The sequence below is a fragment of the Talpa occidentalis genome, unplaced genomic scaffold (assembly GCF_014898055.3).
Source record: "Talpa occidentalis isolate TD23 unplaced genomic scaffold, MPIMG_talOcc4v2.1 talOcc4.2, whole genome shotgun sequence".
NCBI classification, from domain to species: domain Eukaryota; kingdom Metazoa; phylum Chordata; class Mammalia; order Eulipotyphla; family Talpidae; genus Talpa; species Talpa occidentalis.
The window spans coordinates 123,207,411-123,222,451 of NW_023602073.1; the positions used below are offsets into that span (position 1 = coordinate 123,207,411).

General features: G+C 40.3%; 1 long non-coding RNA gene across 1 annotated transcript; it reads left to right on the plus strand.

Annotated features, from left to right (window-relative positions):
* The first annotated feature begins 1,379 nt into the window (after positions 1–1,379).
* LOC129146237 (uncharacterized) lies at positions 1,380–7,104 on the plus strand. The gene is made up of 3 exons (XR_008552772.1): positions 1,380–1,398; positions 2,472–2,572; positions 7,013–7,104. It is a non-coding gene; the product is annotated as an uncharacterized LOC129146237 (long non-coding RNA).
* Positions 7,105–15,041: the final 7,937 nt, after the last annotated feature.

A 15,041-nucleotide genomic window follows, 5' to 3' on the forward strand; every position in this document is an offset into this window, starting at 1 on the left:
ATAATGGCTCTGCAGCTTCCCTTAAATCTATTGAGCTGCCCTCAAGCCTACATCATGTCTCTCAGCGACATACCTATCTGCCCTGGAGATTTGTTGCCTAGGTCTGGAGAAAGTGACCCCTCCTATCTGAGTCTGTCTTTTCCCCTTGTTCTTGTTGTTTCTTCCAGCAGATAGGAGTTTTCAGTTTCTCTCTTCTAGGAACTGACTCTGGGTCATATCTCTTTCTGTTCTATTCTGGGACATTTACCTATTGATCCTTCTTTTGGATTTGACTTTATATGCAAAATGCAGAAGTTTCAGTAAAACCTTTTCTTGCCCAGGAAAGCCTGTCTTCCTGGTAAATAAAAAGCCTTGGCATCGAGGCGGTAGTCTTGCTCTGGATGTAAAATCTCATATTGTGAAAATGTGAGCTGATGGATGACCAGTGTTCTTGGCTGTGTGTTGTCTTTTCCTAAGGAAATGAACTCCAGTGAATTAAGAGAGTATGGGGAGGTTGGGGGCACTATAGGAAAAAGAAGATTTAAAGTTTACCAGGAAAGAAACTACCTTGGTTTAATATCACAAAAATACTATACCCATTATGTCAAGATCGTCTCTACATCAGCGTTTTCACTATGGAGATTTTTCAGATGGATCTGATGAAAGGAAATTAAGTTCACATTTGGTTTTCTGTTAATGGATAGAGTATGTTGTTCAAAAGAAGAATCCCTTTAGTTTTCCTTACTGTGCTTTATTCAGCCTTTTTATTTTATAATTTAGTCTTACATTATAAACTGAATCTTTTTTTTTAAACATTTTTAAAAAAAGATTTATTTATTTATACCAGCACTGGGTACAGTCAGAAGCGTGGGAGGGTGAGAGAATTCACCAGAGCCATAGCGGGGAGCAGAGCAGGCAGACTGACGAAGTACAACTTTATAACTACTACTGTATCAAGAAATAGAACTTTGTCAGTGTAGGGTAAGGTAAAAGGTATCAGGCTTTTCTGCCCTCCTGCCATCAGGATAGATGAGGGAACCCTGTGATCCTGAATGCATGCCTGATGGCGGGCACCTGAAGTGGGTACACCTGCGCTAAGACTGTGCTTTTTAAGGAAAGCGTCACGGGGACACCAGAAGCCGAGAAAGCAGCAGCAGAAGCCGAAGCAGAGTGAAAGAGAAGCCGAGAAGCAGCAGAACAAACGCCAGAGAGCCCAGATAGAGTGAAGACTTGCTGGGGGGCCTCCCAGCCCCCCAGCCAGCACCCCTGCCTGGCATATGCCTGGTGAACCCCAATAAAAGACCTGCAAAAAACCACTGAGGACTCTGACTCCTCCTTTACCCGGTCTGCATGGGATCAGAAAACCTGCACTGTGGCCTGTCCTGCCCCTACAGTCAGCTACTTACTTTTTATTGTCAGGTAAGGGAGAAATAACCTTTTACTTTATTAGATTCCTATATTAGTTACCTAGAGCTACCATCACAAAAAATGGAAGATTTAAAATAATGGAAATGTATGCCTTTTGGAGGCTAAAAGTCCAAACTCAAGGCATTGGCAGGGCTGTGCTTTTTCTGAAACCTGGCGGAAGGTACCATTCCCTGCCTCTTCCTAGTTTCAGGTAATGATAATCAGTCTTTGATGTTTGTTGACTAGCAGCTGTCACTCAGATTTCTGCCTCTGTTGTCACATGCCAATTTCCCTGAATGTGAATCTCTCTTCTCTCTTATGAGGTCAATAGTGACATCAAATAAGGGTATGTTCTCCTTATATGACCCTATCTTATTAATATTTTAATTACATTACAAATGTAATTAAATAGGGCCCATACTCAGACCCTATTTCTATCTAAGGTAACATTCACAGTTAGTCCAAAGGCTATGACTCCAACTTTGCCAGACACAATTCAATTTATAAAAAATTATTATACATATAGGAGGGGTATTTATTTATTATTGAAACTCATTGGACTATAACCATATCAGTGGTGTGCTGCCCTTGAATAATTTTAGGAAATTTATTTTCCACACTTTTGTGCTTTGCCTGTTATGTTTCAGAATTATAAGTGTGTATGTGCATATTAAACAATTTACTCACCTGAAAGGATCTGCAATCTTTCTAGAACTCATGTCTCAGCCCATGGAGGGCTAGAGGGAAGCCAGATATGATACTGGAGAGGTGAGAAATACAGCCATCTCAATGGACAGATGTTGTACTTGATCATTGTTCTACCTGCTGCTCATGTGGGCTGCTTAGCTATGTTTCTACTCAATTCCTCCAGTATGAACTCTTTCCAGGAGGCTTATTAGTCAAATATACTATTGGCTGAACACCTCCTTTTCCCATGGCCCTTCGGTTACCATCCCAACAGACATGATTGTGCATGTTTAATCCTAACCCGAACACAGCAGATACCCCTGCTTCATGTCCTTCTACTTAAAGCTATAAAGGCTGTTAAAGACAAATGGTAATTAGAACCTCACCTTCGTCTCCAGGTGAAGCTTAACAGAAGCAACTGGCTTAGAGGATCCTGTCAGGAATCTGACTTAGATGATTTCCTTCAAACCAAAATTTTGAACCAAATGTCCAAGCCAAGGTAAGTCAAAAGGTGAAAACTCTTTATGGTACACATTGACAGCCACTGCCTGGTAACCTCATTATTTAAGTTATTAAAACATTAATTTGTTACTCTGTGCATAACTAAAGTTAAAATGTGGCAATCAGTGAATTTGGGAAAGGCAGTGTTGTGTGTGTCTGCTTAATCATTAATGTTTCTCTCATTTATGTGAGTAAAGTGCATTTATTCTTGCACTGATGCAGCGCAGAAGTGTTTCCCAGTCTTCACACACTAACAAGACAGCCCTCTTTCTCCTGCCTTAGACATGTGTTTCCAGGTAGATTTGCTGATTTCTAATCAGTCAGCTGAGATACTCACTCTAACTTCAGTCTCCAGCCTTTTCTGGAAGAACTCCAGCCTGGGAGAATCTAAACATATCATTCAGAGGCCTGTGATGTTGGAAAGAAAGAAGGTTTTGGATGATTTTTGTTTTTGTTTGGACTTGGGTCAGTGCCTCCCATTTACAGCTGGAATGTTCACTGGATGGTTTCAAATGTGTTTTGGAAAACTGATGTGAGCCTAATGGAAATCAGCTACACTGGGGCCTCAGAAGACTCTAGGAGCAGGTTATCATGTTAATGAATGCATTTCTCTTTATCCGTGAAGACTGATGCTGAACAATGAGACCATGGCACCTCCATCACCCCCGCACACACACACTGGCACCCTCAACTGTCCCAAACAGTCTGCACAGTCAAAACTCATGCCGTGGTAAGCTCATCTCAGTGGCTTTCTCATCATGCTTTGATCAGAATAAAATGGTTCACTTGGAGGATTTCAAGTAAAAATCCAAGAAACAAACTATTCCTGTACGTGACACAAATGACATATTGAAATAGAACTATAGGGGGCCATGGCCTCCAAAAGACAGTGCCCAACAGAGGACAGTCACTGTGAATTCTTCACCTCTGCACACAATCCAGAAACACTCAGGCTCAGGGAACAACAGTAGTGTTATTTACTTAACAAATGGGGGAAACAAGGTATTCTCAAGGCTACAAGTGGCCAGCTCTCTCAGCCCAGATAATGTCCACAGTGTTCAAAAATCATGAACAAAAGCCTCTCATGCAAGATGGTGGTGGACTGCCAATGAGTGTGTGGAGCTCGTGGGACACCGGCAGTCCTCAGGCCAGAGTCCAACTCACCACAGCTGGAAGCACTCACAAGAGGGCTGCTGAGATGATCCTGCAGCAGCTCACAGGCAGTCTGAAGGTTGGATGGATGGCACTGGAGGTCTGACTAGACAGCAGGGGAGGCAGCAGCACTGGAAGGTGCTGTCAGACGATCAGGAGCTCTCAGAGTTTCCCCGACACAGAGTACTGGTCACCTGCCAACAGCACTGGCCAACGGTCCTGGCCACCTGGTCATTAGCATCACAGCTCCTTGTGAGTTGTTGGCCCACACCAATAACAAACCGCTCTCCGAGACACCTGCCCCAGGGCCTTTGGTGTTCCTTCCAGGCGATGCCAGAGGTAGGCTGGAGGCAGGCAGCAGCACCGGCCTCTGCAAAGCTCTTTGTCTTCTCTGTGAGCTTTCAGATTCTCTTCTTCCTTCTGAGGTTGGCTGCTGGATGTGTCTGAGAGCATCCAGTCTGAGTGAGCAAGTGTCCAGTCTGGGTGAGTAAGTTGAGTAGTTGAGTCTGAGTAGTACAGGAGTACAACCCCCAAGCTAGCCGAGCAGGTGTACCTCAGAGAGTGTGGGAGGCCAGCCATCCCAAGCTGGTTTCTCTCCTACCTCATGTCCTCTTTCAAAGTCGCCCCAACTACAAGTCTGGTTGGACTAGTTTCAATCCTATGGCTATTGGACCATTTACCAATTGACTCACTGCTCACACTGACTGGTTCATTCCATGAGCCGGGCACTAAGTCTGCTGCCTCTCTACTGCCTGCCCCTGGAGGTTGCCATAGCGTTGGAGCCTTCCCTGTGGGTCCCCTGGGCTGCATGCCCTGGGGTGGCATGGTAGGGCAACTACTACTGCCTGCCATCACTCCTGGCCTCTTCCTGCAGCCTGAGCCCCAGTGGGGCCACTGGTGGCAGCCAGTAAAATGCCCATTACCTGCTGCCACTTGCACTGTCTGCAAGCAGTGCTCTGGGGCCAAGCACTGGATCCCAGAGTGGGGGAGTCTCTGGTTTCAATATCATTGGGGAATGGACAGAAAATGGTCCCAATGGATTGAGATACAGGAAAATATGCTAACTGATCATATAAGCCACCATTGAGAATTACCATCCCACCATTTTCCAATGAGGAAAAGATGTCTTATAAAAGTACAAATCACTCTCACTTAGTATTTTATGGAAGGGGCAGGAGTTGCACTCCAGTGATGAGGTCACTACTTCTATACCGTCACATACACCCCTTTTACCTTTTAATCCTCTGGTGTGACTTTCTGCCTTCTTGAAAGAAAACACAGGATCTAAGCAAGAAGGTAAATAGTTATTCTAGAGCCTAAAAAACAAACAAATAAAAAAAAAAAAACCCATCAAACCAAAACCATAAAGGGATTCATCATCGACATTTAGGTAATATGAGATTGCACATAACATCTGCACTGCTTACACTTCTTGTAAAACAGGCACCTGCATTGGCCCCGATTTCTGCACAGCAGCAGTATCCTGGAGCTGCGTAGACGGAGCCCTCTTCAGAGGGGAACACGTGCCTTTCCAAATATAGGCCAGCTTTGCTCATCGGCATGACCTGCTTGTCCTCCTGGGCATTTGAATTTGCAGTGCATGATCTAGAGGAAAGCAAGCTTCAATAGTCTTTATTTTCTTCCTTGAGATTTCTTTTTTAATTGGAAATGAGCCTCAGTCAGAGAAGTGAAAATATGTAAATAAGTGGATTTCCCTAGAGCCATAACCTAAGCACATTTGACATAACGACTCAGCATTACCCACGTCTGAAAGTCTGACTGAAAGGCCAGAATTAGGTAGGCAGTTCGTATTTAGTTTCTATAGATACATTCCAAGGAGAGATGTTTCCCAGGGAAGGCCAACACTGTGGGTATTGACTGCCTGGAGCAGTTTGTAAAGCTGCAACTATGGCTTCAAAGGAGCCTGCTTCCCATGCTATGGTAAAACATGTGGTCACCTGGCCAGGGAAGAAAGTCTCTGAGTCTTGTAATACTACACAGGATAAGAAAAATGGAATGCTTTTGGATTGAGTTAAACCTTGTTCTCCCTTCAACTTCTGCCCAGAGGACATGGTAACCTCAGAGGAGCTCTTGCTTCCTCTCCCAAGACTTTGCCCATCTTTCAGGTTCCACTTGGTTGTAGGCTAATTAGAATTTTTGTTATTTTGAAAATACAATCAGAGAAAAGTATAAAACCATAGTAAGTAAAATACAACCTCTTTTCTGGTTTTTTAATACTAAATAGGAAGTATTTTCTATACACATTTGTGTGTTTCTGTGTTTCTGACTCTTTAATGCTCCACCTTCCCATGATTTCTATTCTCTTGCAATTTATTTTATATGTTCTTTTTCCAGGAATCCATCCATCTTATTAGATTTTTTTCTTTCTTCCTTCTCTTTCCCCCCTTCACTGCTGGTGTATTTTCCTTTTATTCTAGAATCTGTGTTTAATTTTCCAGCCCTCTACTTTTATTCTTATTTTCCTTTTGTCAGGCTGGTCTCTTTTATTTTCTTTCTATTGTTGTTTCATTTGCTCCCTCTCCGTGTCCCCCTCCATGTGCTATTGTACATGGTCTGCTTATTCCTCTTTAGTTTGTTTTATTCTCTTACCACGTATTCATGCCTCCTGCCTAAAAACAAAGAGAAACACAAAACTGATTCTTGCTTTTTGTTAAGTGTAGCTATCTCCCTAATTTCTTTGCACTAACTCCACACTAAGCCACTGTTTTACTACTCTAAATCTCATTTTAACATAAACTTTCCAATTTTATATGGAAAATGGAAGATTTATTTTTTTTAAATAAATGTTCTTTCCATGTGAAAGCTGGTGTGTGATAATTCTGGCTAGAAGTCATTACGCTGCGTACTGATCCTATTCTTTTTCTTTGCAAGCTAAGTGTCTCTGAATCTCTGTTTCTTCACCTGTTAAAGTGAAGGGGAAGGAAATTATTGGTTACTCAAAGTCTACTCCAGAGACCTGTCATGCTGGAGTCAGCTGAGCTCCTGTTAAAACTAATCAAATTCAGGTTTCCCTTAGCACTACTCCCTGCCTGTTTACTATGTGCTCATCAAAGTTTGAGAAGCACAATGTAGGTGCTCTCCAAGGTTTTTCTCAACATTAACTTTGCTGAAAATAAGTGAAAGCTTATGAAAAATCAATGAAAGTAATGCAAAAATAAAGCAAAAGCTAGCTTGCTCAGTAGATCACACAAGCCTCTGATGAAATCAATGCCCTGGGTCCCCTCTCAGATGAACTAATTCAGAATGGTGTGTTTCCATGTCCTAGGTGACTGGAATGACTGGGGCTGAGAACCACTGAGGTGTCCTGCTGCCTCTTTTACCTCCTTTTCTGACATTATCACTGCTGCCCTTGTGGATGTGAGGTGAGTAATTACTGTGGAAACAACGAAACTCCAAATTATTTGTTTTTACTTAAACCCACCAAAAATTGTTTCAGGAAGTTAAGGAGAAGCATCGAAGGGGATGATATGTATTTTTAAAAAATATTTTATTTTATATAATTCTTACATCATTTTTCATTTTTGCGCAATGTATGCATTTTCATTTTGGTTATATTCCCCATACAATTGCACACCCCCCCCCCTTTATTTTGGCCCTAATGGGAGCAATAAGCAAGATGAATTGGTTTTTTTCCTCATGTTGTATTCAGATTCTTGCTGAGAGGGGGAGTATTTGTGGTAGCAAGCGGAAGCAACCCCCTATAGCGAATGGTAGATAAGACATGTATCCCAAGAGGCCTGGCGTGCCTGGGGTGGATATTCCAGAGAATTTTTGTTTTATCCTAATTTGGTGCTAGTGTCATCGGGGTGAACACAGTTAGCCACGTGCTCTGATTGGGTTCCAACTTAATTTTAATTATTGCAGTTTGTTGAACTGTAGCTAGTTTAAGAAAAATGAAACCCACAGAATATCTTCTTTACACTTTCAGTGTAGTATCCTTAGTGTGAAATCTGGGGAAGGGATAGTCATAAAACAGTTGTCACGAGAGTGGAAGGTGTGACAAAATGATTATAAGGAAATTCTTTTATGTTGTAGTTTTTCACTTCAGACCTGGAGAAACTGCAAGTATTAACTTTACCTTCTGTTAAGATTCATTTTTTTCCTCCTGCGTGCAATGAGAAACACAGCAAATGATTACATTTTTGGAGTGATTGCATTATTTGATCAAAATAAAGAAATAGTGTTTTCTTTAAACATGTTTTGCTCAGTAAAACACCTTTTCCCCTGCAGTCTTCATGTCCTGAGAGTTCTGCATCATTGAATTTAACTGAGGAGCCAAAATTCTGTCATTATGTGGGGGAGTGGGTTCTGAGGTGTCACTTCCATGAAGGGAGATTTATAATAAAGTGTCATTTTGCTATTTTTTCCAGGTTTTTAAAAATAATAATTAGTTTTTAATTGAGGCAATTTTGGGATACCCCCACTAGGTGTGGACTGTTCTTGAGTGTTACTCCAATAAGTTATATGAGCAGAGAAATGCCCATCATGTTGGACATCTGTCTTTCCCATTGGTGACAGAAGCCCCACCCAGAACCCCTTTAGACAGAAGCCCCACCCCTTTAGTCAAGGTTGGGCCATGGTTGTTACCTGATTCTTACCTTCACATACTGCTCAGAATCACATGAAGATTCAACAAATATGTTTTCACAAATTTTTTGTAGCCCTGTCCAAAAACTTTGATGTAGGAAACTTTCTCATTTATTGCATTCTTACTTTCTTACTGAAACACTTCTCCATGTTGTTGCAACTATTTTGTGTCCCTTCTGCCCTCATCTTTGCCCTACTAACAGCTCTTATGTACACATGGAATCTTTGCAAAACTCTTACTGACTTTTTTCCTGGCTGAAGAAATCCTAAACTGACATAATTTTGCTTATTAGTAAAATATCTTACTTTTACATTGTTTGATACATCTCAGCTTTCTTGATTCTTTTGTAAAGGGAGGTTGAATAGCTTGCTACTAAAAACTTCATGGAAGCTTTCTAGCGTGGTTATTTTATTTGATTTTAGGAGGAAAATCCAGAGTACATTCTGAATTTCACCCCTCCTACTTAAAGAAAACAAGCCTACTTTCCAAAACTAAATAAACACGTCAAGTATTACCATTTCCTTAGAACTTTTAAAATAGGAAGTGTATTTCCCAGGGTTCTATTTAGTTCAGGGCTACTAAGGGCAATACTAGGAGGTTGGTTGAGGAGTGGGCAGATCAGATAAATGACCCAAGCTTGGAGATTAAGCAGATCAGAGATATGCCTTTTCCTAACTTTAATCCTTATGGTATTTTGTGTCTTTCTAAATCCATGCCGGTCTCTGAAACTATAGTGTCAGTGGGGATATTTTTTCTGATGTTAGAATTTTTATCTGCATTAAAAAAAAAGTAGCAGTGGCTACACTTTACCTTCGATTTTTTTTTTTTTTTTACACTAAGACTGACTTTGTAAACATTGCCTTTTTATGGGACTCAAATGTTTTTCATTCTGAATTATTGGCACCTTCTAAATTCATATTTATGACTTTGGGATCAATCTATATGTCAACAGATAGCTTGAACCAATGATCTGGACCCACAAACTCCAATGGCATTTAATGTAACTTCCAGTGCTCTTTTTTTCCTGAGGCTGCCACTGAACTGTAGTATAACTACTTCATTTAATAAAAAGTCCAGCCTTAGGAAAATTCTCATATCCTTGTTAATGCTGTGGAAAATTTAAAGAAAAACAGAAGCAGCAGTGGAACTAGTTAGAATATGATTTCTTCTGAGAATATTTGCACAGTGCTGTGGGTTAATGAAAACTTTAGTCACTACTCCAGTGTACAAGGTTTCCCACTGAGCAGAGGATTTTCCCACTATTTGCAGACTTAGATGGAAATGAGAAAAAAATGGGCCCCAAATTTGAAACAACTTATTTCTAGCTAGTTGTTAGATTCAATTATTTGAGTTACCTGAATTGTTGGCGCAAGAGCTCGTGGAGAAGAAGGTGAGCATTCTGACTCACAACATCCCTGAATCAGAGTCCTGCTTGAGTAAGGAACATAACAGATGTGTCAGGATGATCTGTCCTTGCTCTGGAGTCTTTTCCACTTGGAATAGAAAAGCTGAACTTATAAGTAGAATATAGAGAGATTAAACAAAGGGCTGGGAAAAAGACAAAGCTTCCAAGCTGACCATAGATCTGAGGCATACAGTGGGGGAGAAGGAGGGATCAAAACAGGGGATCAAAGAGCACAAGGGACTGTGGTGAAGATCACGCATGATGTGGTGGTGAAACTACAGGAACTATATCTGAGAGGAAAAATCAAATATTGTACAAAAATTAGCAACGATGTAAAAAAATTGAAATAATAAAAAAAAAAAAAGAAAAGCTAACCTTCCAGGCACTACTTAGTGTTATTTGATGATATTGAAAACATTAATATAAAACTTGACCCTGCATCACCTTCAAAGATAAATTGTCTTATCTTTGAAGTCCTGTGAAACCTTGGGTGATTTAATGGTCCATGCACTACTGTGGTGATTCCTGAGGGGAGCATCCAATGGCACCCAATTCAAAGATTAATTAATTAAAAGAAAAAATTAAGTACTTCTAGTGTTATTGGTGATATGCAAGGAAGTATCTGAAAAAAACATTTTTTTATTTGCCAACTAATAGATAGGATTATTTTGTTCTAGAAAGAGTCCTAAAGGGAGTGGTCCCAAGAGAAATATATTTTGTTGATGGAGTGGGAAGGAGTGTTGACAAAATGGGAGACTGTGAAAAGATGTTAGACTTTGGTAGGGAGTGCAAGAGGGGGGGCCTGGGTAGCCCAGGGTACCTGGAAGAACCAGTTTTTCAAGTGGGCGATTTGTAACCATTTTTCTGCTCTAGAAGTATCACGTTCCATTATCTATAATAACTACTTCCTTATAATACTTCTTGCAGAAGTGGCTCTGAGCTGGGGCATGTGGGATATATATTAGATTTTGGGAAAGGGTGTAATTTGGAAAAATCATTAAAGGTCCTGTTTTAATAAAATAGACATGATGTAATTGTGGGCTTCATTCATACAAAGTAAATTTTCTGAGGTAGCTAAGTCTGTTTTATTGTTGTTTTATAAACATGAAATAGCAGGGAACTCTACCTTACCTTAGAATAAATCTAGATTCTCAATTAGTGAGGTGGTATTTTTCTGTTTTATTTTTTTCCATGGAACTCAGTCTTTTTAACTGTAGGTAGAATCCTTAGAAAGGATAAATAGCACCCTGACTTACTTTTCCTCATTTTCCTAATCTTGTGCTATAAAATTGGTCTCTAATATATGCATGATCAGGGAAAATGTAGAAGGAAGCAGGTGGAGGAGTAGAGATTACCAAGAAGGAGGAAAAATATACAGAAGAGAAGGGAGCTTATAAAATCTGGACAAAGTCAGACAAGGCTGGCAGGAGGTGAACTGGGTAGAAGGAGTTAGGTGTTTGGTATAAGGGTACATAAAGTACGCTGTGAGGTACCACAGTGCCCTCATGAGCTTTATGATTAGCCAATCACCAGTAGGTATTGCTGAGCATCTGCTATGTGGCAGGTATTGTTCTGGGCACCAAAGGTACAGTACTAAATGAGCTGACAGAATTCCTACCTTCAAGGAGCTAACATTCTGGTAAGAGTTCTCTTGCATTTGTTGAGTTTAAATGCCTGTTTATGGCAAAGAAGTATAAATGGGAGCTGCTTCCTATAAAATATATTCTTTGTCTTGGCAAAACATCCTTGAGAAGAGATCAGGACAGTGGGGAGCAAGCACTGAGTAACATTCTCTCCATTTCCACCTTTCTGTTAGGTCATAGATATAAATTACAATTCTGGCCCTCATTCACCCTCACAGAACTCTCTGGCAACCTTTCCCATTCTCTCAACATGAGAGGAATGAGGAGGTTATTTGGAAGGTCGTTGGTCTAAGGAGTTGTCCTGCTACAGTTACCAGGGAATCTTGAATTTCATCTGGAGAGAGTGCAAGGCAGCAGGGCAAGCACACGACGAGGAGTCAATTGGTGAGCAGCCCCCAGAGACGAGAAGCATATGGAAAATCAACTTTCACGAGTTGCTTCTTTAGAAAGAATAGGCTGCAGATGGATTTTAAATCTTAATCTAAATACAAGGTTTGTGTCAGCAGTTGTTTTTGAGAAAACCAAAGGAACTCAGTGTTCCCCTCTGTGACAGAGCCCGGGTGGCCTCAAGCAGCGAAGCGAGGAATTCATTTTGTCTTGTTGCTCAGACACTGATCCTGGAACCCAGCAGAATTTCTGGCCATACAGCTGGCCCTTGGTGTGATGCCGACATGATTAGTTTGTCACTATTCTTTTTCTGGCCCAGAAGAATGTCTGAGAGAAATAGGAGCAAGGTCCTCTGTGGATTGGGTGGAGGAACTATTCCTTCTAGAGAGATACGTGAGACTCTATAATCCGGCGTCCTCACTACTCCACATGTGGTCCTGAGAGACTGATAGACATGCAGAATAGCAGATCCTACCTCAGAATCTGGAAGTTAAATTTGGAGAGTAGCCTTGGCATTTTTCTTTCTCACCTCCGCTCTCCCCGACCCCACTGTTCCCCTTTGCCCACAGGCTACCCTCAGGAATGGTGTTGGTGGGTACTGGATGAGGGGATAGGCCACAAACATTCAGTCCTTTATTAAACCAAGACTCCAAACCCAGAAGAGTCTAAGTCACAGAAAACAAAGAAACAATCTAATTTCAGACCTGTCTTGAGTCTTTGCTGGTTAAACTTCAGGAAGACCACAAAAAGGCCCCAGACATTTTAGGGTGTGAATTTTGAATCTTTGCTTCTTGACCTCTGTTTGGTTGCCTTGACCTTCAATTTACCGAAATATGGAAACTTCGTTATGGCATTCTATCCATATAATGAGGAAAACACTGATGTTTGTATCAATTCCAGACCCCTAAAGCAATACTATCCTCAACCACAGGGTCCTATATAGCACTTTACACAAAAATAGATCAAAGTATTAGTTCTTTGGAAATTAATAAAAGCGAAATTTCACTTTTTGTAAAATAGAAACAATCTTGAATCCCTTTGATTATCACAGACCCCTTGACTAGAAGTCAGAACTCTGAAGTTTTATCTGGCTAAAGGAATATCCTCGTTGGTGTTTATCCCCATCTTTTAGTTTTTTGTGGGTGAAAGGAAGGCCAACTTTGCACCTTCATATTACAAGTGTGTGTGTGTGTGTATTTTGGTTTTGGTTTTCAAGGGAAACAGTGAGAGAACAAGAGCAAATTGAGAAGCAACACAGTGAGAGACTGAGAGTGAACAGAGGAACAAATCTCCCTGGTGAGCCCAACCACATCCCTTTTTTGTGGTAGCAACAGAAAGCACAGAGAAGTTATTTCTTACTGGACATTATATGAGAAGGAGCTATTATATCTGCAAGTTGAGGTAGCTTTCTCAGGTTGGCTTCCAACTATCCTGTCATAACATTAACTATGTTACCTTCAGCCATTAAAGCACTTATATTGAAATATTTTACATCATTGAATACTTTTCTTGTGTCTTTCAAAGTTATCTCAAATTTTCAGCATTGTAATGGTAATGAGCTCAGATCTTTCTATCTAGAATAATTGAAGCAGTGTTTAGAAGTAGAATAAGGTGTAGAACAATGAAACCTTGCTATAGTTTGATCAACACCTAGATTAAAGTGTCCAGAATCTTTTTCATCCCTAAATCTTGGTTACCCCCCTCCCCCGTGTGTGTGTGTGTGTGTGTGTGTGTGTGTGTGTGTGTGTGTTTAGTGAGTTTTGTGTGCATGTTTGGGCATTTTTCATTCCTAGGTTTTTGGAATGATCCAGAAATTAATTGAGGAGCCAAATACCAGAGAAACTGACCATTTTTGTAGTTAAGAGTTAGTTTATCTTGTGGTTGGGGACAAATGAGAAAATACTTAGACATGCCCCTCAAAATCTGATTGCTAGGTTATCTAAATCAACTTGGAAACATTGTTTAGATTCTAAAGGCAGCAAAACTCTATCCAACTTTGTCTGTCTTTATACCTGGCTCACAGACTGACTTTCAATCTTTCCAGAAACCTGAGAAGTGAACATAATAGAAAAGGAATTTCACTTAGTTACCATCCGAAAAATGAACAATGAGGCATTAAGTGGTAACATCAATAAATATATTTTTATTCAAATTAATATACCACAGCCATCCTGTCAATATGTTTTATTCTGGGGAATTGTTAGAACTGAAATTAGCCTAGTGACTTAGAGCAGTGACTTTTATACAAGTGTCTCCCAAAATGATGGTTTGGTATTAAATGCCCTGAAAATGATCTGACTTCAGATGTTAATGAGAATTTCACCCACTGTTGTTTATCAGAAAAATCAGCTGTGGCTTCCTTTCTCTTTCCCCTCACCCTCCCAGAGATTAATTGAGGAAACACTTTAAGGCATATTTAGTTTGGGTTAGGAAATAACATTACTAAACAAGTTTTGGTGGGTGGCATGTAATCACTGAAAGGCCAATTTGTTCAGGAAGCAGGAATTAACACCTTTACTCTGGTGAAAAAAAAAATCAGCACTGCAAGACCTTAAGTAGCTTGAAAGGATGGAGTTTGGATTAAGTCCTTAAGCAGAAAGGGGAAGGGCCAGAGACAAAGCAACACAGATTTGGTGAGCCCCTACCACTGCTAGCCTCTACTTAAGTGTGTTTTTCTCTTGACATAGAAAAGTGAAAATATCATCAGCACAATTCAACATTACCAGTCCTCTTTTCCCAAAGGCCAAAGAATTCATAAAGAGAAAGAACTCATTAGGCCTAGCCATTATACATGACTCTCGAGTTCTTGGAAATAAACTATGTAAGTCAGCTCTAGATACAGAAAGCTAATTCAATTGACCACTTGAGGGAGGTGGTGGGTTATCTTATTTGAAAAAAAGAACTCAGTTCTTAAATGATGTACAATTTTAAGAAACTTGAAAATCTCCTGTGACCTATGGATAAAAAGAGATCACAAGAACCCTGGCAATGGCTTTTCACCACTTGGATCCAGTCTCAAATTTTCCTGTTAAAAAAAAGGAAATAAAATAGATTTACTAAACACTTGAGATAGTCTGCTTGATGGATCACCTTAAAAAAGAGAGATAGGGCCAAAGTATGGATAGTTTATTTTCACAAATCAATTTTAGTTTTTTCTATGAAATAAATGAACAAGAAGCCCATTAAAATGGTTGTTACAATTCTTCTTTTTAATTGTTGACTCTATTAAGGTGACAATTCTTGACAGCTTGATATATGAACAGTGTTCACT